Below are 23,675 nucleotides of genomic sequence, written 5' to 3'. Positions count from 1 at the left end.
AGAGAACTGCAGGAACATGCTTTGGACTACTTAGAGCCTGCAGGAAGATCTTTCCCCTGCTCCCAGAGACCGCAAGGAGGCTCCTCATCCAGGGTCTAATCCTGGCAAGATTAGACTACTGTAACGCTATATACTTGGGAGCTCCTGAAGCCACCTTGAATTCACTGCAGAAAGTCCAAAATGCCGCAGCCCGCCTACTTACGGGCACACCTGGAAGATCCTCCGCCAGGCCAGCCCTCAACTCTCTCCACTGGCTTCCAGTCAGAGAAAGGGTCTTGTTCAAAGCCCTCTGTCTGGCCCACAAAACACTCAACAACAACAGTCCCCCTCTCCTGAGAGAACTTTTAATTCCATACAAAGCAGAGAGGGATCTCCGGTCCAATTCTGAAAATCTCATTGTAGTCCCTAGAGTGAGAAAAGCTAAGACCGGTGGCCGTCGCTTCTCGGTTCACACGGCGAAGAGATGGAACCAGCTACCCCGAAAACTTAGGACTGAACCGAACTATCTCCAGTTCAGAAAGACCTTAAAGACCTTCCTTTTCCCGCAAATATAATCCCATTAGTTGGCCAAAACCCCTGGAGAAGCAGATTAGCGCTGGGATGCTCTTCGGAGTTACTACGCGCTTTACAAAACCATTAAATTAAATTAAATTAAATTAACCAAAACAGGCCTATTGAAGATCACATTAACTCCCTAACATCATGTAACCAATTTTAAAATTACAAGTATGCAAATGAATACAGTTTGCAAAACAATATACAATCACACTAAATCCAACCTAACAAAAATCATCATTGTAAAAACCCCCATGGTTTGTCAAAGTGGGTGACTAACGCCAAAACTCCTGCCTACTACAGTCATTGGTGAGATTGCATGTGTAACAAATATTTGTCTATAGCCTGTAACACAATGTGACAACAACAAAAAGATCTAGGCTTACTGGTTTTACAAATACAGGTCATAATGAGTAAACTATACCAACTGTCTTAACATTTCATTATCAGATCAAGAAGACCTATGGTATCAGACATAACATTTCCAAGTGCACCAATCAGCCGCTTTCCTGTCAGCCTAACCAAATCATGCCTACTCTTTTGAGTGTAGGCTTTTCCTCAAGGCAACCATTGGTCATACTGTCATAAATATAGAACGGTATTCAAAAATACCATTGGTGAAGCAAAATTGTATCTTTTCTAAGAGGAATACCAAGGATTTTCAGAGAGCATTTATTCTAAATCCTCGGTTTGTCATACTGGGCAATCAACAGCGAACCCCTTGCCTACTATGGTAATCTGTCAGAGTCCATGTAACAAAATACCTATCTGAGTAATAAAAATCCATCCTTAAGTGCCTATTCATTTTAGCATATATTCCATATACATTTCAAATAAATACAAAAAATATATGGCCTAAAGCCAAGATCATTAGCTTGTCACCATAACCAACTCAGTCCTGCTGTATTGAAAACAGACTTTGCCCCAAGACAAAAGTGCACTATTTTAGTAGAAGCACACAAGTTTGGCTCAATCAAATCCAGAACTCAGTGAAACCAACATGCTGTGGAACCTCAGTAGTACTCTTGAAATTGTTGATCACATAAGGTCCAACGACAGCTGAGCTGTCTAGCCAGACCTCGTACTGCATGTAGATTAGTGTAACCCTAAGTATCCCATAGTTCTTTTGATCACAGCACTGCACTCTGAGGAGCAAAGTTAATGATGGAAATGGAAGGGGATGGTACTGGGACTGGAAATCCGCAATACATTCCTAATGACTGCCTGCATCCAATCTATGCTGCTGTCAGAAAAAAACAAACACCATTAATTATCCACTTATCTAAACAAATTTAACAGCATATAAATGCAATATGTCTGCCCCTAACAGGTCAAGCACTGTCCCACTGTAAACCTGATACTTTATGCATATCATTGAGAAATCTCTAGGCAGCTATACTGCTTATGGCTTAGGCAGCTGGACAAACAAACAAAATAAAAACAGCTGTGTGCAGCAAAAGTACTTTTTTTCCTGTGGAATCATGCAGCTTCTGCCCAATTAAAGCATGTACTCCAGTCCACCAGCGTGTGGGCGGATTCGAAGACCCTCCCTACATTACTCCAGTAAGTGTTTTTTAGATTAATTACATAAGGTCTGGCGGCAGCTGTGTTGCTAAGCCAGATCTAAGGAAGCATAGAGACCACAGACAGCACTCCCTTCTCTCTGGCATAACCAGAATGATGGCAAAAAAAGAGTAAGACATTTTTGCTTTTCTGAAAAGGGGAATTCAGCAGGTAAATACAAGATCATGCTTATTGCAGAGAAGTCCAACTGATACATAATATTTCTCCAGCCCCCAACAGTTAGACCCCAGAACCCTCAAGAGCACCTCAGCATTCCACATGTAATAAAATGGAGACACATTCTACAGATTAAGACACAACAGTCGCACTCACCAGCGTAGTTCGTGTCCGTCTGTGGGATCCAGTAGCGGGGCATTGCAAAGGCAGCATTATCCAAGCAGGGAAAACAACCCGTGACACTAGCAACGAGAGTGGGAGGCAACCCGCACTGCAAGAAGGGTCTCGGCAATACCCCGGTGCACGCCTTGACCAAAGTGGAAAAAGGGTCATACCTTTTCCGCGGGCCCCCATCCAGCAAGAAGCACTCCATGACTGCAGTACCAAGTGGAAAACAAAACAGGCACAACAACGTCACTCGGAAAGAAGAAAAGAAAGGAAACCAGAAGGCCAACCTGGACCGAGTCTGACCACGCCCCTGTGAGTACTGTGCATGCTGCCAAGCTCATAAGACCACACAGCTCTCCCAGAAACACTGCATGAAGGAGCACAGGGGAGCGCTTCATTCCCCTTTTACCCAGCAAACTCCCTAAATCTGAAAACAGGGCAAAGAAAAAAAAAGATACTAAGGAACAGATAGTAGTGACCAGACCCAGCTCCACCAGCAGTGTGAAAGTGAAAGAAAAGACACACAACAAGCACTGACGCGACCAAGCCCAGATATCCCATTTCTGGCAAACAAGCGCTGGCACAACCAAATCCATAGACATTACTATGCATACAGGAGATAATAACACTCCTGGTTCTCAACCTGCAACCCATCAGCGCCCATCATGGCCAATGAGGCACAAGCCGCGCCGCAACAAGCAGCCTACCACGCAACACACACTTACAGGGGTGTTACCACCATTTAGTGAGCTGGCAGACCTGGCAACTGCATCCCCACGATGGAAAACCTGGATAGGACGTATGGACAATTATTTCATATCCATGTGAGAAAACTATGGCGCAGTAAAAATGTGCCTTCTGTTGCACTATGCAGGGGAAGAAATATACAGATTATTCAAACACCTACCAAACCCTTGCCCCGCCACAGAGTATGATGCAGCAGTCCGCTCATTTAGATCCTCAACTGAACCCCGACTTTCAGCGGTTCAAACCCCGCCAAGCCTGTCAGCGGGAAGGTGAATCTATTGACACATTTTACGCGCAGCTGCATGAGCTAGCAAGCACCTCCATGGCAGATGACCAGTTGAAGGAAATCCGGGCCCAAATAATTCAAGGCTGCCGTAACAAAACCCTGCACAGCCGCATTCTAAGACAACCGAATATCAGTCTAGATGACATCATAATTCTAGCTGGGTCCCATGATAAATCCACTGCCCAGGCCAGTGGGATGGACCAAGCCATTACCCAAGCACCTCAGAAAGCTGCCACTGTTAAACAAGAACAAGTTGATGCTGTTGGCATGAAGAACAAGGCCAAACCCACCAGAGCGCCTGGAGCCATACAGAAGCATGAAAGGGGGACAACCACCAACAAAATCTGTCTGCCAGTTGTCTCTGACAAACGTGGCACAGATGGACAACACTAGGGCCACACCACAACAGAAATGTTGGACTGAAGACTCATCCCCCAAAGAAGAGGAAGAAGAGGCATTTCTCATATCCTTTGCAAGCGAGCTCAAACGTCGCAGAAGGCCACAGCCCAGGTGTATCATCTGAATTTCAGGGTCTGAAGTCAAGGCCCTGATTGACACGGGAGCCTCTGTGAATGTGATGGGGATTCAGCAATACAATCGTCTTCAACCAAGGACATCGCTAACCCCCTCGCACACCAGGATTTATGTATATGGGAGCCAGTCACCCCTGCCCCACCGAGGGGGCATGATAGTATGATTACAGTCTAACAACCAAGAAGTCCAAGCAACATTTCCTATCATAGACAAGGAACTGAGCACACTGCAGAAGACTTAGGTCTAGTGTTGTTCGCCTGAAGAGTGAAGTCACACCAAGTCGATGATCTACCGGATCAATTCCCAGAGCTTTTTAATTGGCTAGTGTTAGAACTGGGGGTCTCTAGTTGGCAGAGGTAGGTACCTTTGACCAAATAGGGACCATTGCTTCTAAGTCAGGGAAAGGGGATTGCACTACTGGATAACCCCTGCTCACCCCCTTGGTAGCTTGGCCCAAGCAGACAGGCTTATCTCAGAGGCAGTGTGTTAAGCATTTGTGAACACATACAGTAATACAGTGAAAACACTACAGATGGACACCACACCAGTTTTATCAAAATAAGTATTTTTATAGAGACTTAACACAAGACCAAAAACGACAAAAATCCACAATACTGTACTCAAAATTGACTTAAAGATGGTAGAATTAGCTTAGTTCAACTTGTTGGTAAATGCGACACAGTTCTCACAAAAATACCTGGATACGTAAAGCAAAATAAACAAAAGGCTCGCAGCGTTGGAGATGCGTCGGTTCCTTGCTTGGGGGGAGACGATGCATCGTGCCTCAATGCTTGCGCAGAGTAGGGGATGCGTCTTGATCCTTACCGGAGAGGAGGTGATGCGTAGATTCTCGTGCTGCAGCCCGGTTGCGATGTGATAAGATGGCACCCTTGATGCGAAGACGTTGAGATGATGCAACACGCCCTGGCAGCCTTGCGGCGGCTCTGTACTTTGGAGCCGTGACAGGCCCTGCGACAATCTTCTCTGATGATGCGACAGCGACCCTCACAGTTGCGACGCGCGTCTCCGGTCATGTGACAGCAGACAGCTGCGACGAAGGCATGCTTCTGGGAGATGTGGCACGCTTCTCCGGCGATGCGATGACTACAGCTGCGACGGCGACACGCTTCTTCTCGTTGCGTCGCGCTTCCAGCTCCCAGCGACATGCAGGCTTCTGCAATTAGAATTCCCAGCAAGGAAATTCAGAGGGGAGCTGGTGGTGAAGTCTGTTGTCCCTGAGACTTCAGCAGGTGGCAAGCACAAGTTCAAGCCCTTGGAGAAATATTCTGCAAGATGATGAAGTACACACAAAGTTCCTTCTCTCCTTGGCACTGAAGACACCACTGTAGGCCAACCCAGCAACACAGCACACTGGCAGGGGGCCAGTCCACTCCTACAGCTTCCTTTGGTTCTTCTCCTTGGCAGAGGTTTCTTCTTGTTGTTCCAGAAGTGATATAAAGTCTTGGGGTTTGGGTCCCCATATTTATACTACTTTTCTCTTTGTTCTCTGAAGGCAGAGAGGCCTTTGCCTAGTCCAGACCAGTTCTGGTCAGTCCTGGAGCACTTTGTTTACCTGACTCCTTCTTTCCTTTCAGAGTGCAGGGCAGAGACATCAGACACACCACAGGAGGTGGAGCCAGCATTGTGGAGGGAAGGCACAGCCCTATTCAGGTCCCCGGTGCAACTCCTCCCACCCATCTACATGCAGATCTTCCTATTCAGCCCTGTGCTGACTCACCCTCTCCCATGGAATCCCCAGCCCCTGTCACTCACAGAACCAGACACACAATACACAGCCTAGCAGAGGCAGGCTTGGACAATTAAACAAGAAAATACCTACTTTCTAAAAGTGGTATTTTCAAACACGGAATGTTAAAACCAACCTCACTAAAAGATGTATGTTATCATTCTGAGTTCAGGCATACTAAATTCGAATTTCTACCATGTTCCCTGAGTCAATTAGGATTATAATATGTAATATTCAAACTGCCCATTCTGGCCTATGGAGAACAGGTAGCCTTGCAATAGTGAAACACGAAAATGGCTGTAATTCACTATTAGGACATGCCACACACACCAGGGCATGTCCTAACTTATTCTTACAATGCACCCTGCCCTTGGGCCTACCATAGGGGTGTCTGATATGAAGATAAGGGAAGGTTTAGGGACTGACAAGTGGGTGCACTTGGTCAGTCAGCATAGCAGTACCAGACCGCACATAGGCTCTGCAATGGCAGACCTGAGACACACTTTACAAGCTGCTTCTGTGGGTGGCACAACCAGTGCTGCAGGCCCACCAGCAGCATTTGATTTACAAGCCCTGGGCACACATGGTGCACTGTACTAGGGTCTGACAAGTAGACCAAATAACCCAATCATGGAGTCACTAATCCACGCATCAATTTAACATAGGGAGCACTTGCACTGTGCACTGAATAGCAGTGGCACAGTGCCCAAAGCATCTAAACCAGCAAAACATATCAAAAACAGAGGAGGCAATCAGAAAAAATGGAAGGGAGACTCATGCCAGTGGTACCAGGTCTAACAGCTAGGATGGCTCAAATTTCCACCAGTCAAGCTGCATATTGACCCCACCATCGCACCAATGGCGCTATGCCATTGCCACGTCCCCTTCCACCTATGACCACTAGTGGAACAAGAGCTCGAAAACTTGAGAAGCAAGGAGTGATTGAGAAGGTGTCGGGCCAACACCATGGGTCTCACCATGGTGACAGTGGAAAAGCCGAAACAGCCGGGAAAAATATGGTTATGCATCGACATGCGGCTCCCAAACTGTGCCATCAAACGTTAGCATCACATAACGCCCACCATGGACGACATCATAGCGGATGTGAATGGCTTGCGATTGTTCCCCAAACTGGACATGAATTTCGGGTACCACCAACTACTCCTGGCTGAAGAGGCAGGAACATCCCTACGTTCAGCACTCACCTTGGGCTGCACCGATACAAACACCTGAACTTTAGTATCTAATGAACATCCGAGGTCTACCAGAATGCGATACGTGAGACATTTTCTGGACATCACCAACACCTACAAGTGACACTACATTGTCTGTGGGAGCAGGGAGTTACTTTAAACAATGAGAAATGCCTATTTTTCCAGTCATCTATCGAGTTCTTTAGTTATGTCCTTAACCAAGACAGAATCCAGGTGGACCCCCGGAAATCACAGGCCATTAAACAGGCACAGGCACCGACCTCTGTTTCCGAGGTGTGCAGCTTCCTGAGCATTTCCACCTACTGTGGCAAGTTCATTCCAGACCTTGCAACTCTGACAGAACCGCTAAGAGCCCTCACTAAAGTGGATGCCTTGTGGACAATGCGTTTCAGAGAATCAAGGATGCGTTACTCGAGAAGGTTACCATGGCGTTATTCGATACGGATCGGCCTACCGAACTCCTCGTTGATGCCAGTCCCTTTGGGCTGAGAACAGTGCTTGCTCAGGATCAAGAACCTGGCCGGTGGCCAAAGCAATGATGCAGACCGAAGCGCGATATGCACATATTGAGAGAGAGAGTTGCTGGCAATCAAGTGGGCATGGGGACATTTTCACTTACACCTGAGCGGCCAAACATTCAAAGTTATCACAGACCATCAACCTCTCGTGCCAGAATAGAGAGGTGAGCCAGCCAGCTACAGTACTATCAGATGGAGATTGTATACCGGCCTGGGTCATAAAATCCTGAGATTTTCTCTCTCACCACCCTGTACCATCCAGCAGCCCAAGTAATAAAGGTGTTGATGCAGGCGAAGACTATGTTAACCTAATCTCACAAGCACCATGCCCTCTGGCTCTGAGCTTGGGAGATATAGATGTGGCTGCAAAGACAGATCCGGTCGTAATGAGGGTCAATGCAGTGGTACATAATGGCACATGGAAAAACTTCCTATTGGCCTAGCCAAGACATAGAGAGGCTAGCGAAAATGTGGCAAATGCAAGATGAGCTCAGTACCACGCTAGGAGAGATCATCCTAAAAGTAGTTTGCATCGTTTTTCCTACCAGTATCCAACGACACGTGACATTATTAGCACATAGTGGACATCAAGGCACCATGCAAATGAAATCCTGGAAGAGGGAGCAGGTCTGGTTCCCTGGCCTGGAAGCCATGGTTGAGGAAGTCGTTTGGGAAAGCTAAGGATGGCAACTGACCAGTTCACCTGAAAGGCCAGCACCAATTCTAACTGAAGATCCAACCACTGTACCTTGGTCCAAGCTGAGTCTTGATTTCAGAGGGCTTCCCGGATGGGAGGAGCATGATGGTTCTAATCGATAACTACTCCAAATACCCTGTTGTGGAGGTGATTGAATCGACTGCATTTGCACACGTGGCACCCGCTTTGGAGAAAGTCTCTGCCACATTCGGACTCCCTACCAAGATAAAAACTGACAACAGCCCTCCTTTTCACAGAGCTGAGTTTAGAGAACTTCTCGACCAACTTGGGAGACACCATTGCCACATCACCCCCCTAATGGCCTAAAGCCAATGGGGAGGCAGAGAGGTTCATGTTAACATTAAACAAGTCCCTTCATATTGCTTTGGATGAACAACCCAATCCGGAGTGACACCTCCATCAGTGTCTCACAGAATATCGTGAGACACCTCACTGCACTACCCTTCAGGTGCCGTGGACCCTGATGTTCAATGGAGCTTGCCGAGACACCATCCCAGTCTGTCCTGGGTGGTCAGTCTTCACCACAGGACATCCAAGGAGCACAAGCTCGGCGCTCGCAACCTAATACCCGTGTGAGCCAGAGAAGAAGAGCCAAGGTACGCTCTGTACTACTAGGAGACCAAGTGATCATCAGGGACCACAGACCAGGGTGGAAATTCAGGACCCTATACGAACCAGGGATTTGGACCGTGCTGAAAATCGACGGAACAATGGTGACCGTTAGGAAGGGCCAAGAAACTATTTCCCGGAACATTTTCTGGTTCAAGAAGGTTGATGCCACTTCCCAACAGGAGAGCTGTCCTGGTGGCAATTAGGAATCCGAGTGTCCAGAAGCAGAAAACTATGACGAGACTTTTGATAGCGAAGGCTGCCGCTGCAGAAGGACTGTCGGGTTGACCTCAACATCAAAGGTAAAATCACCGGCCCAATCCTCAGGCGAGCAAGAGGCTCAGAGACTTTGCATGCTGTCTTGAACAAAGGGTGGTTTGAAACCAAGCTGGGAAGGGATGTAGCAGGTCAGCAGTCCTGTTTATGTTGCCCAGACCCGACAAGTGCACATACGACATCCTCTGGCCAGGCGTGGCCAGAGGGGATATAATAAAAGGGCGTGGACCGCACGTGTTCACACCGTTGCACTCACCAGCGTAGCTTGTGTGCGTCTGTGGGATCCAGGAGCAGAGCATTGCAAAAGATGCATAATGAAAGCGGGAAAGCACCCAGCGACAAGTTGTACTCCATTAGAGAAACCTTGGTCTCACGTGGGGGAAAACAAAGCCACTTCCCAAATACCTCTGACACCAATGACAATATGAATCTCTCTTTACAAAACGTTCTGGTTGAAATAATGTTAGGATTATGATTTGAAGTCCATTGCGCTGCTAAGAAAATAGGATTTGCTGTATAATTTATTGCTATCGCTTCCATTGAAAATATAACTATGTGTTCAGCATTGAGTTTAATGTTAAGGAAACACGTGTGCAACCATTGACTAGTAATTTCGTTTGAAAGGCATTAAACTCATTCTGTCATTCTGTATTGCAGCCACTCTATCCTAATTGCATTTGAAAACAAGAATCTGGTTAAATTGATCTGAAAGTTTATGTCGCCCTTCATTAGATCCTCTGGGGCAGTGACATCTGCCAAGTCCTTTGGGAATCATACATGAGCAGCGAGGGCCGGAAGTGCCCGGGGTTCATTCAGGTTGCCTTCTTTCTGCACTGCACGTTCCTCCTGCATTTAATTAGTGTTTAGTTGTTATAAAGTTCTCATTTGTATAGCTGAGAGACATTTGAGCATCCATCTAGTCTATTGAATCTTCTCTCGCCTTCCTACAACAATGTGGTCTTTGACCCCGTCTGTGTTTTGATTTATTGTAAATGCGGCTGAGTCACAACACCATTGGAGAATCTCAAATGATTATTGCACGAGTACAATTAAAGTACTTTTAATAACCTCCCCTGCAAATTGATTTTCCTACCTATAGTTGTTTTTCTTCATAAAACACTAAAACACGCAAACAGTTTTGTATTTTTGGAAATACTTTGAAGGTATGGCCCATTGTAATTTCTTGGGATTCTGGGGCATATTTAGGTCCAGTCGTATTTGCCTAATGTATTTCCTTATTGAAAAATGCCCAGAGGCGGAGAGATTTGCAAACAAATAGGCCTTTTCTAATTTAAAGTAGATTCATCATTTTTCGAATTTGCATTCAACATAAATGCATTTATTCAAATGTATTTCACGAACGTTGTCCGAATTTCCAGTTTTCTCTTCTTCATCTGTATTTAATTTTCTTTACACAGTGAATCTATCAGATTAACACATGCATGTTTCCCGTCAGTTCTTTCTTTTGGACTTACTTCTCGGGCCTATGTATATTTATGAGCCGGTGACTTGTTGTGAATACATTATAGGAGTGGACAAGAGCGACTGCGAATAGAACATATTATTACTGTTAACAAAAAGTCTACATATTACACATGAAAAAGTGAACATTGAAGAATAACACGCCCAAATAAAATGGCACATGCAGAATAGCATGCAACATGGCATTTCACCAGTAAACAATGAAAGGTTTCTTCCTATTTGATCCCCTGGTATCCTTATGGTAAGAAAGGACCAGATTTTGGGTGGCGAACCCCCAGATTTTTACCTCCACTGTTTTAGCTGGCTGTAGAACTCTGTTCATTTTATGCCTGCTAGCCAGTGGTAAAGTGCCTGTGCTTCACCTTTCAACTTGCTAAAAAAAATGGCATAGCCCCAATTGGCATATTTAACTTACCTGTAAGACCCTTGACTATGGACAAAGTGTATCCAAGGCCTGTAAGTGTGTTAAGATGACTGCAGGGTTACTATTTGTAGCCGGGCTGTTGCAGTGTTAAACTGCAAATTTGACCTGTTGAAACAACCTTTTGGCAGGTCAAGACCTTCCTTTTAAATGTTTATGTCATCCATGAATAGGCTTTTGTAAGAAATTGGATGGTTGGTTGACTGTGGTTTGAGCCCTGGTCAAGCAACAACCACAGTCTTTTATCAGGGTGAGGCACAAGTCGACCCTAAATTAACCTGTGTTCAACCCCCTGGCAGCTTGACACAGATCAGTCAGGCATGACTTAGAGGCAAGGTTTAAAGTATTTGTGCAACACTTCAAACAGTAATAAATTGAAAAACACCACACAAAAAGGATCCCACACCAAGTTAGAAAAATAGAACCTTCTTTAATAAATAAAACAAGACTAAAACAACAAAAAATAAAGAACCGGAGATATGCAATTTTAAAGATTTTTGAGAAAATAGCTCCAAACTGCTAACTGTGGCAATCTGGTTGTGCTGGTTGAGGCCATCCAAGATGGAGCCCAGGCTGATTACAGGGACACAGTTGGGCCCACTGAACAGAGTACCTTAAATCCTAGTTTGCAGAGCTTTGCGTGGATCCACTTTGAAGATGCATTATGCAGCCCAAGCGATGCATCGGTTCCGAGATGAGGAGAGGCTGCGCTATGAGGGCCTGCATTGTCGTCATGGATCTGGTTGAAGAGGCTTGCGATGCGAAGTCTGGTGTTGAGGATGTGGAGTGCAGTCGGGGTGATGTGTCAGTTCCAAGGAACTGTGAAGCTGCGATGTGGAGTCTACCATTGTAGTCGAGGCTACAGTCGATGCAGGGGCGTAACACAGGCACCCGCATCCCCCACAGTGCTGGGGGCCCCCGAGCTGCAGGGGGCACCCTCAGCACTGTACTTACACCGGAGAGCTCTGGATTAAATCCGGAGTGGGGGCCCCTCTGTGTACCATTGCAGGGGGGCCCCTTCAACTTTTGTTACGTCACTGAGTCGATGAGGGATGCAAGGGCCTGCGGCAAAGATGCGTCATGCAGTGGCAGTTTCAAATGCATTAAGGGCTCCAGAGGCGAGGTGGGTCTTTGCAACAAGCCCAATCCACGCAGCAGCAGAGATGAGTCAGTGCTGCTTGGAGTTGTGCGGTGCAGCAGAGGAGATGCATCGGTTCAGCTGGCTCAACAGAGGCTGGCAAAGCACTGTAAGCCCACTTCCAAGGGTATTGTAAGGATCCAGGAGTGGAGTGGCACCACTCGGCAGAATAGTCTAAAAGAAGGCAGAGTCCAGGTGCCAGTGCATAGTTGTTGGAAACCTGTTGTGTCCCTGAGGCTTCAGATCAGAAGGCTAGCCAACTAACCCTTGAAGTCACTCTGGGTCCAAGAGATGCAGGTCCAGCCCTTCTCACCCAGGCAAGAGGGCAACAGGCCACCACAGCAGAGCTGAAGTCCTTGAGAGCAGCAGTGTTGGACCTGTCAGCCCTAGGGTGGTCTCCCCCATCTATTTTTGATCGTGCCTCATTTTTTCCACCCTCATTTTGATGTTGGACTTAGGTCTCCGGGCGCCTTTTTATTGCCAATCAGTGTTAAGGTGCAGGTGCTCCCTTCTCCCAAGATGGCTGCCACAGACCCCTGCTACTGCAGAGTGGTCTTTATTAGTAGCACCCTAGCTGCCAGGAGCTGGCTGGAACCCCACAACAGTGTTGCGACACCAGCCCGCCTTTTTTTGTACCATAGGTAGAATGGGGAAGCTCCTGGAATGTGCTGGAACCTTCTAGAAGGGAGGTGTGGTTTTACTTTTGCCGCCTTGGCTAGAGGTCACCTGACCTAGGGCTACTTAAGTAAGGGGGGAACTTTTTCTAGTCAGTTGGCCAGTGGGGTAAAGCAGAGCTGGAGAATCCACGCAGGAGTGTAGGCGGTAGGGCCTAGCCAGGGACTTATGCCTCTGAGAGTGACAGGATTTAGGTGCTGCCTCTTAAGTGAATGAGGGATCCTGTGAAACCCACTGATCTTGCCCAGCAGTAGGAGGACCCAGAGAACCTTTGCCCAGCCTGACTAGGAAGGACTTAGTCGCCAACTCATTCCCTACCCCCCAGGAACAGAACCCCCAAGGGCGCCAGAGACATCTGCGCCATTAAGACTTTATAGAACAACGGAATACTGAAACTGAATGCTGTGACTTCGTGTCAAGACTGAACACTGAAACCAGATGCTAAGCTGATTGGAGAATTGCTGGGGATCGACCAGGTGTTAGCGCTGTGACCCCTGCGCTTCATGTCCTGGCCTGGGATCCCCTGCAGCAAGCCCCGTTGAGCACGGAACTCTCCGCTTAATTTGCCCCCCCCCCTGTCGCGGGGGCTAGAGCGCGCTCACCGTCGCGGCCCGAAAGCCTGAAGTGTGCCCCCTCATCGAGGCGAGGCCCGCGGAGAAGCCCGGGGCCCCGTCGCTGCCGTCGCAGCTGCTGAGAGAGGTGCGTGAGGCCGTGGCCTGCCCCCGTCGTGGAAGGAGCAACTGCGGAGGCCGGAGCTGGGTTAGACGCCTCAAGACGTCGTGATCAAGGTAAGCCGGGAGGCTTGGGAAGGACCCCGGTGCGCCCCCTATCGACCGGGAGCAGCACCGCACCCTGAGACCCTGGTTCCCCCTCCGTGGGAGTCCCCCGTTAACCCAGAACTGTGACCCCTCCGAGGGATTGCCCCCCTTTTCTGCAAGACTGTCAAGGAGCGCTGTGCCCCACGAACTGCACCGGAGTGCGAGAGGCGCGCTCCGTAAGAATCGTTGTGCTCCGTGAACTGCTCCGTTCTGAAGTATTCTTTGCTATTGATTACGAGTAGCGCTACGTTCTAAATGCTCCGTTCTGAAGTATTCATCGCTATTGATTACGAGTAGCGCTATGTTCTAAATGCTCCGTTCTGAAGTATTCATTGATATTGATTACGAGGAGCGCTATGTCCTAAATGCTCCGTTCTGAAGTATTCATTGCTATTGATTACGAGTAGCGCTATGTTCTAAATGCTCCGTTCCGAAGTATTCATCGCTATTGATTACGAGTAGCGCTATGTTCTAAATGCCCAGTGCTGAAGTATTCACTGCTTACTGATTACGAGTAGCGTTATGTTCTAATGCTCTGCGCTGAAGTATTCACTGCTTACTGATTACGAGTAGCGCTATGTTCTAATGCTCTGCTCGGAAGTATTCACTGCGTGCTGGTTACGAGTGGTGCTATGTTCTAATGCTCTGCTCTGAAGTATGCACTGCGTGCTGGTTACGAGTGGCGCTATGTTCTAATGCTCTGCTCTGAAGTATGCACTGCGTGCTGGTTACGAGTGGCGCTATGTTCTAATGCTCTGCTCTGAAGGATTCCCTAATTAGAGGTTACGAGGAGCGTATGATCGTAGGCTCTCCTCAGAAGTCCAGGGCTCAGTTATTACGAGTGGCGCTACAATCCCCAAACCCTACCATGGGGAGTAAGATATACAAGGGTGGCCTAGAGCCTGCAGGAAACATACTGGTGAATATCATACTGGTGAATATGGTGCTGGCGGATTAAACGCTGACATAAGTGAATTGCCATTGTCATCTCATGACCTGCACGTATATCTCATGACCTGCACGTATATCTCATGAACTGCACGTATATCTCATTAACTGCATTTATATCTCATGAAGTGCATTTGTATCTTATGAATTGCATTGTTATCTCAGGAACTGCATTTATCTCGAACTGCTTGGATAAACTTGAGTTATTTGCATAAATCTCCACAGTGTGGCGTCCCTTATTGTGTGCGTTCCTGGCTTCAGTGGATGTGCGTGTTGTATGGTCGCTTTACACACAAGCCTTTGGGTGCCCCAGCCGCTCGTGTCACGTTACCCCCTTAGGGCCTGGAGACCCCAGGTCTTACATTGTTGGCGAGCAGTGGGATATTAGGACCTGTGACCATACAGCACCCTTCCGTGAAGCGGAGGGCGCCACAATTAAACGCCTGTTGTTTCAAAGCTCTGCAACTATTACTTGCTGTATTTATTGATTCCACTCTCCAGGCTGAGAGTGTAAAAGAATCCTGGTTAGCTGGTAACTGTCACCCATATCCTAGGAATTTCTTCCTTAGTATCTAGGTCCCCACCTGTCAAGATGGAATTCCGGTTAGCTGACCTCGAGGGGTACTCGGTGAAGCAACTGAGAGAGTTCGGGCAGGGGATGGGGGTGCCTGGGGTGCGGAGGGCCAAAGGACCGGAACTCCGTACCGCCATAAGGGCATGGGTAGAGGCCCACCCAGAAGGGAGAGAGGATGAGCGACAGGAGGCGCCAGATGCACCTCAGGAGGAGAGCGCCCAGGAAGTACTAGACATACTTAAAATGTGCCCCCAGGGAGACGTTCTGGGGCCAGTAGTAGGGCAGGGTCTAGGAGGAGCACGTCTCCAGAGGAGTACGAGGCCAGAAGGGAAGAGAGGCAATTAAAGTGGGAGCTAGCAAAATTGGAACATGAAAGAGAAAGAGAAAGAGAGAACAAGAGATGGGCAATGGAGGAAAAGAAGCTGGCGCACGAGCTTCAGCTGAAAGAGTTGGAGCTGCCCTCAAATTGAATGCGTCCAATAAGGACAATGGTGGCAGCTTACCTAAAGAGTCTCACGAGTCAAAATTCTACCTACCTAAGGAAGTCATTGCCAATTACACAGTGGGGGACGACATTGCTAAATGGTTAGAGGCATACGAGGTAGCCTTGACTGCCCATGGGGTACCCGAGAGTAATTGGGGAGGTGGTTTATATCGTTATATACCTCCCAATGTCAGGGACACCCTGCTATATTTGGCCAAGGCGGATCAGGTCAGGTATGCCCCCATGAAAGAGGCTTTACTGAAAAAATTTGGTCTTAACCCCGAGAGGTACAGGCAGAAGTTCCGTGGCAGCCATAAGCTGTCCACACAGACATGGGTGGATTTTTTTGATTATGCGAGAAAGGCACTAGATGGTTGGGTGCGTGGCAGCGAGGTGCAGGACTACCAAGGGGTGTACAATCTTTTTTTACGGGAGCACCTCTTGGATAAGTGCTTTCCGGAGCTGCGCCAACATCTGGTGGACCGCACGTTGATGGATCCCCGTGAGCTTGCGGAGGAGGCAGATATTTGGGTGAGCACCCGGGTGTCTCACAAGGGCCCCGGGGGAGATGGCTCGAAAGGCGGACAGGGTTTCCCCCAGAAGAAAGAGGGGGGAGATAAAAAGGTGGAGTTCTCTAAAGGCCCCCAAAATAAGTTTGGGAAGGGAGTAGGAACCCCACCCCCGTCCTATTCCACAAGACCCACTTACCCTGACAGGAGTCAGCAGCCAAGGATTGTGCGGTGCTACGAATGTGGGGAGATTGGACACTACAAGGGAGATCCCAAGTGTCGCAAGCGACCCCCAGCCCCAACGGGCGGGAAAAGTCCCGGGGTGAGTAGTATAGCGCTTGGGGTGGAGCTGCCCTTAGATAGGGAAGGGGAGTGGACAGACCTGACCCTGGTTTCACTCGGGGATAGAGAGGTGGTCCCCGTAGTGTCCCTGCCCCCGAACACTGCTAAATATCAGCAGAGGGTAAGAATTAACGGGGAGGAGGTGGAGGCTCTGAGGGACACAGGTGCCAGCATGACCACTGTAGTGAGGCGGCTGGTGTCCCCAGACCAAGTAGTCCCCGAGGAGTTCCATCCGGCCGTATTGGCTGACGGCAGTGTGAGTCACTATCCAGTAGCTCGTGTTCCATTTGAGTGGGGAGGAGTCAAAGGCCTACTAAGAGTTGCGGTGAGCCCTGCCTTGCCTGTGGGGTGCTTGCTAGGGAACGACCTGGAGCACACCAAGTGGAAAGATGTCTAGTTTCGAGGTGTATGGTCGCTTTACACACAAGCCTTTGGGTGCCCCAGCCGCTCGTGTCACGTTACCCCCTTAGGGCCTGGAGACCCCAGGTCTTACAAGCAGTCTAACAGAGTGGCAGCCCTTTAAGCTGCACAGCAGCCCTTCTACTTCTTAGAGCATCCACAGGTCCAGAAGTGTACTGAAGAGTTGGCATCTGATGTCTATTAATTTATACCCAGCTGTGCCTTTGAAGTGAGGCATGCCTCTGATGAACACAGGGGACCTGCATTCCTGTCCATGGCTTCAGACTAACTGCAGGGGGTTTGCAGCCTTTTGTGTTGAGGCACGACACAGCCTATTCAAGTGTAAGTAGGGCTATGTCTAGCTCCTCCTTCCCATCCTGCCAGTGATGGCCCATCCAGGCACACCTTTCTAGGAGGCATACACAAAGTCCAACTGTCACCCAGACCAAGTCATGTGAACCAGAGAAAGGCTGCAGGAACCAAATGGCGAAGAAGGAACAAGGCCAACTTTCTAAAAGTGACATTTTTAAAATTGTAAGGTAAAATCTGACTTCACCATAAGGTAGAACATTTCATAACAGTTCCAAAAAAAAAAACATGAACTGGCTACATATCCCCATTTCGAAATTACACCTGTAAAATGTAATAAGGTAACTTCAATGTTATCCTCTGTGAAATGTAGGCTTTGCAGTATTGGAAAACAAACTCAAGTGTTTTTCACTACCAGGACATGTAAAACATAAAGTGCATGTCCAGCATTTTAAATACACTGCACCCTGTACTCTGGGCTTTCCAGGGCATTCCCTAGGGGTGACATAATTATTATGCTTTGACATGACTGACTGTTCTATAGGAAAACACTGAGTTATGTTATTACATTTAATTAGGTTAAGTTTGGCTAGGAAACAGCTAGAAATCTAATTCAAAGATTATTTTTAATAGTTATTCAAAATCCAATTTAATGGTAAAATATAATTTCTAATGCCTATCAAGGAAAAGGTACGTTTCTAAAGTTATATTTTCCTTGCCTACATCCTCTAGATGCCTATTTGCTCCAACTGTCACCAGACAACTGAATAGCCTCCTTGGCAGGATGGTAAAATTGCTCCCAGAGTAGTACAAAGTCCTTGAGTGTAGGGATGTCTTGTTATTCCCTCGACAGGATGGCCAGTGGGCTGTGCCCCGGAATTTTATTAACTTCAAAGAGGCCTACCCTGTCACATGCAAATATTAGATGACACCAGGGCAGGTCCGACAGGCTTCAATCCCAATGGGAGAGGGGATGCCCCAGAACTGGTTTAGAGTGACCACAGATGAGGTATTTCTCAATTCCCTGGTTACACCTCTGGGGTTGGCTCACAAGCTCTACGCAAGGAGACAAGTGTTAACCATCTTGGATTTAGGCAGAAAGGGGCACCGTGGCATTGTTTGCTGTAGGGCACAGAGAAAATGCTGCAAAAGTGGGTGGGATTACCCCTGGGAACTTACACTTTATTGAGATTGAGCCCAGGAGTCACCCCGACACACAAGCTGGAACCAGACATAAATATGGCATCCACAATGCCCCTCTCAGAACACTTGCTGAACCTGTGGAAGATTAGAAGAGGATCTGATTTAGAGTTTGGCAGACACATTACTCCATCACAAAGGTGGCAGATATCCGGTTTGATGTGTTCCAAGTGCATTATATCTAATGGCACTTGTAGTACAGCAGACTTCCTCTTCCCTGGACCAAGCTGCTGGTCTCTGCTAAACTTAGCCTTGACTCCAATGTGCTGTTCCTGAGGTCCTGGAACCCTTGGCTGTGTCAAAAGGTATTGCTCCTAATATCCTGATAATCCTGGGAATTTAAATTGTTTAGCTCCAGAAGACTTCTTAAGGGCAGGGATGAACCTGCCAGTCAGATTCGACTGATGTGCATTGCTGCTGGGCTGAAAATTCAGGTTTCCCCCACACCTAACTTTTCCACAGCAGCAAATCCAATTCAGCAGGACCTTGCAGAAAAGGTATCCAGCCTCATGAAGCCTTCTTTGGATATAGCCTACAGCATTGCCCCTCTGGAGGAATCCAAGATCCAAATAGGTGGATCAGTACAAACAAGGAAATCTTCACAATGTGAAGGTGAAGGTGTCAAAAGCAAAAATCTTTTTATTCAGAAAAAATCATTTAAAAAGACCATTGTTAATTCCCTTTTACTGTTTGAATAAACATTATTGGGACATAACATCACAATAAAAACAGCATTTATGGCAGTGATAGTTGTTTTACAAATGCCTCATACAACCGATGTATGTCCTATAAATATGTTCCATATAGGAGAAACTGTACAATCAATCATATGGTAAATGTATACAAATTTATGAGGTTAGTAATAGGTAAATGGTACAAAGGAAAATCAAAGTCTTGATACTATGAAGATTCATCTTTGATTTAAAAGCCACCAAACTGCATCTTTAAATTTATTGCATCTTTGATTTTCATTTGTACCATTTGCACCAGGAACTCATCAAATGGCTATCTGACATTGTGGATCCCTTCTCTGCAACAGCCTGCTGCCTTGTTCCACTGAGGATGTCTAAATTCCATTTCAGAAAGTATGAACCTGGTCAAAACTGGTTTCTGTTTCGAACCTGCGCTCCATCATGGTCGGCTGTAACTCACTGCCAGGTACCAGTCAAGTGCAACCAGATTACCATGGTTGGGGCGTGATGTCTTTTGCAGGTATTATTTAGTCAAAATTCATATCTCCGGTTCCCTTCATTTGATTTTTGGTAAGTTAATTTAATAACATTTTCTCTATTATTCTAAACTGGTTTGGAATTTTTCTTGTGTTGTGGTTTGACTTTATTATTGTGTTGATAATGCACAAATACTTTAAACATTGCCTCTAAAATCTGCCTGTCTGCTCTGTACCATAGCTACAAGGGGGTTAAGCTGCAGTATATTTTGTAACTCTGAGGTTTCACCCTGAGAAGGACTGTGATTGTTACTTCAGGTGAGTACTTATCCCATCAACTAATACTCTGATTTCTTACATTTCTCAAGTACCATTTGGAACCTACTTTAAGAATTGGATCCATAACAATACATTTACCTTTCTATCACTTTTGCACTGCATCATTGGTATATGCATTATTATTTTTCTACTTTTATACCTGCCCCCTTTTTTGTTTTTCTCAATTTTCTCTCTAACTTCTCCCAAAATCTTGTTGCAAACGTGTTTGACTAATCATGGCAACTTATAAGTTTCTTTTACAATTTTATATTTTGTGAGTGCAATGGTAGTTGGTATTGTATATGGATTCACAAGTAGTAACTGATTTTGGCATACATCACTACAGTTCTTTTATTGTTTTTTATTTTTATTTTCAGTTATGGCCGCACTTTTAATGTTTACTGGTCACATGATACTTTTGCAGACATAACTTTATTTGGGCATGTAGCCAATCTCATGTTATGTTATGCCGATTTGTATAGTGCATTACTCACCCGTGAGGGTATCCAGATGCTTTGGCAGGTGTGTAGGTGTGTGGTACCATAGGGGTTAAAAGAAGAGCCAGGTCTTCAGCTCTTTGCGGAATTGAAGAACTGAGAAGGAGGCTCTGTTGTGTTGAGGGAATGACATAGGAGAAAGAATAGCCTCATGCTCTGCTCTTGTGGATGCAGGAGTGTGTTCTGCAAGTGAGAGTGAAGCAGAGTGTACTTGTCTGGCAGAAGTGTATGCGACTGTTCAGGTATTCTGGTCCTGTGTTGTGCTAGGCTTTGTACGTGTGCATAAGAAGTTTGAATTGGCTGCATTTTAAATAGGGAGCCAGTGAAGCTTTTTGAGGTGTGTTGTGATGTGGGTTTGGCACAGTAGGTTGAGTATGAGTCTTGCAGCGGCATTCTGAATGGTCTCGAGTCTGTGTAGGAGTTGTTTGGAGATTCTGGAATAGAGAGTGTTGCTGTAGTCGAGCTAGCTGGTCATGGGTGCTTGTGGGATAGTCCGCCTGGTGTTTTGTGGTAGCCAGCCAGTGTAATTGCTAATTTCAAACTCTAGCAATAGGTAGCCATCCTTTAAATATCCCAATTTTAATATCAAAATGTACCAAATGTTTTTTTATTTGATTTATGTGTAAATCTTACATTTAAATTGTTGTCAGTGATGGATTTTAAACGTTGCTGAAGTTGATATGTTATAGATCATATTATTAACATAATGCAGGAAATGTGGCTAGATCTGCCAACTTTGGAACTGGGGAACCAGGTTCAAGATCCGGCCTTGGCTCAACAACTTGTGATTCAGTGCAAATCCCTCAATCTCCCCAACCCTAAAAATGTGAACATCTGATACCCTCGGGCCAGGTTCACGCTTTGTATTACAAAACTGCAATTAAAGTATTGGAAAAATAAACTACTGTTTTGTCCTGAAATTGTAGCCTCATCTTACATGTTTTCCTAGTTTGTCATTTGAGGATTAAAGGACATTGCAACCATTCCTAAGGTTTGTTGGCAACTTGACCATCAAAAGTTATTATTCCAAATAAACTTTATATTTTCTAACTTCATCATGCTGTGAAAATGATGAATGATGATCTCTCACTTTTAGCGCTTTTATGAAACTGATCCAGCGTGAGACCGGGGTGAAAGAGCACAATGTATGTACACTTATCCTCCCTGCGTCACAGACCTGTCGTCACACTAACTCATTCATACACGCAGTCATTGGTGGGGCCCATAGCACCAAATTTCACACATCTCCATTCACGAGTCTGCACACAGGAGGGAGGAATGATTCTAGCGCTGGACATGTGGGGGAACACCTTATAACATAAAGGGAAGAAAAGTTATTTTACAGAATATACATTAACATTCGTCACCTATAGATCCCTAATCTCAAACATCAAGGCACTCCACCCACTCAGTCAAAGGACCAATTAGTTGGATTGGTTGATGGTGATTTAGAACCAGCTAAAACACATTTAAGACTCAGAATCTTTTATTCTCTAATAACCACAAACTCATAATTTCTGTTAATCATTATTCGTGTATCAAGATTTTAGTCAAATTATGCAAATTGCTGGACATTTATATTGACCTATTCTGGCTTTCTGGGTTTTCTCTAATTCATTGGCTCTGCATAACCGAATTTAGTCGTCAATTGTCCAAATAAAGCAGGCCAAAGCTCAAAATCTGAAAGTCCTTTGCTCAGCACGTTACAGTCCCAAAGATCACCAACGGACCAGAAGTCGTGCCAGCATCTGTCATCGCCTGTGAAATCAAAGAGGGTGAGCAGTCATAGTAACCGCCAAATGCATCAGACCCCTCCCTATTCTACTACTCTTTTATAATAAATTTCGGGATAACATGAAACATTTATGGGCGGAGAATGTTTGTGATTGGCTAGTGGCAGAACGTCCAATTTTTGGTCAGTCTGGGTTCACATGGACTTTGCTGATACGTTTCTGGTGATGATATAATACTTATGTTGCAAAGTTTCGATCTTTACTTGTATGATTCTATTGTTCATTTATACCAGTTTTTAGTGTCGTGAGTCTTCGCAGTCCACCAATATCCTATCCTTGACAGGGACAGGGTGTATAGAGGTTGTTAGGAAGTTCACGGAGCCATCCGAGTCTGAGCAGTAGACTTTGCACTTGCAAGACGGTGGCCACTTTTGAACTCCAAGTCATGCACCATATTTGGGTAGGCCGCAATTGTCAACTTAAGCGAAACAAACACAAAATATAAATAATACAAAGAAATGAAGATTCTGATGTTAAACCCTCACTAATCCCTTTATGTATTAGTATTTACCTAGCATATAGCGACATTTAAAGCAATATATTTACCTTTACGGTCCTCCACAAAGACGAAAACACCACAAAAGCAACATGTCATGCAATATCTAATTACCACATAAACTACTTTTAATACGCGTACATATTTTAATTTTTTGAGTTATTCCGCCATGCAAATTAGCAGTTCCCATGTGTGATTTGTGTATGCAATTGTTATGTTATTTTCACACCGCAAACCATTAGTAAAATTATAATTAGTAGATTATATAGTTAATCTTTACATGCAAATAGAGGTGGTATACAAAATGTTGCTCTACCTGCTCCATCACCATCTATGTACTGAATGCTAACTGTTAGACCTGGCATCATTGGCATGGGTTTCCCCTGTACTTTCGCCTTTGCCTCCTGTTATCTTGCTGTGTGTTTGACTTCGTTTTTGCTGGTCTAGATGCTTTGGGCACTTTGCCACTGCTGTTCAGTGCCAAAGTGCAAGGGCTCCCTCTGTAAATTGCTGTTATGGATTGGTGATTCCATGATTGGCATATTTGATTTACTGGTAAGTCCCTAGTACAGTGCAATGTGTGTACCCTGGGCCTGTAAATCAAATGCTGCTAGTGGGCCTGCAGCACTGATTGTGCCACTCACATGAGCAGCCTGTAAATGTAACTCAGACCTGCCACTGTGGTGTCTGTGCGCAGTTTGGTACTGCCATGTCGACCTTGCAAGTGCACCCACTTGCCAGGCCCTAACCTTCCCTTTTCTTACATGTGAGTAACCCTTCAGCAAGCCCAAGGTACCCCTGTGGGCAAGGTGCAGTGTATGTGAAAAGAGGGATGTGCCCTGATGTATGTGGCGTGTCCTGGTAGTGAACTACTGCCCATTTCGTTTTTCACTATTAAAAGGCTATCTGTCCCTTAGAATAGAATGGGAGTTTATTTATAACATCTTATAATTATAACTTCCCGTTGGGACAAAATAGGATGTTAAAGTTTA

This window comes from Triturus cristatus, chromosome 6 (assembly GCF_964204655.1).
Source record: "Triturus cristatus chromosome 6, aTriCri1.1, whole genome shotgun sequence".
Taxonomy (NCBI): domain Eukaryota; kingdom Metazoa; phylum Chordata; class Amphibia; order Caudata; family Salamandridae; genus Triturus; species Triturus cristatus.
Note: the sequence above shows the minus strand (reverse complement) of the source record.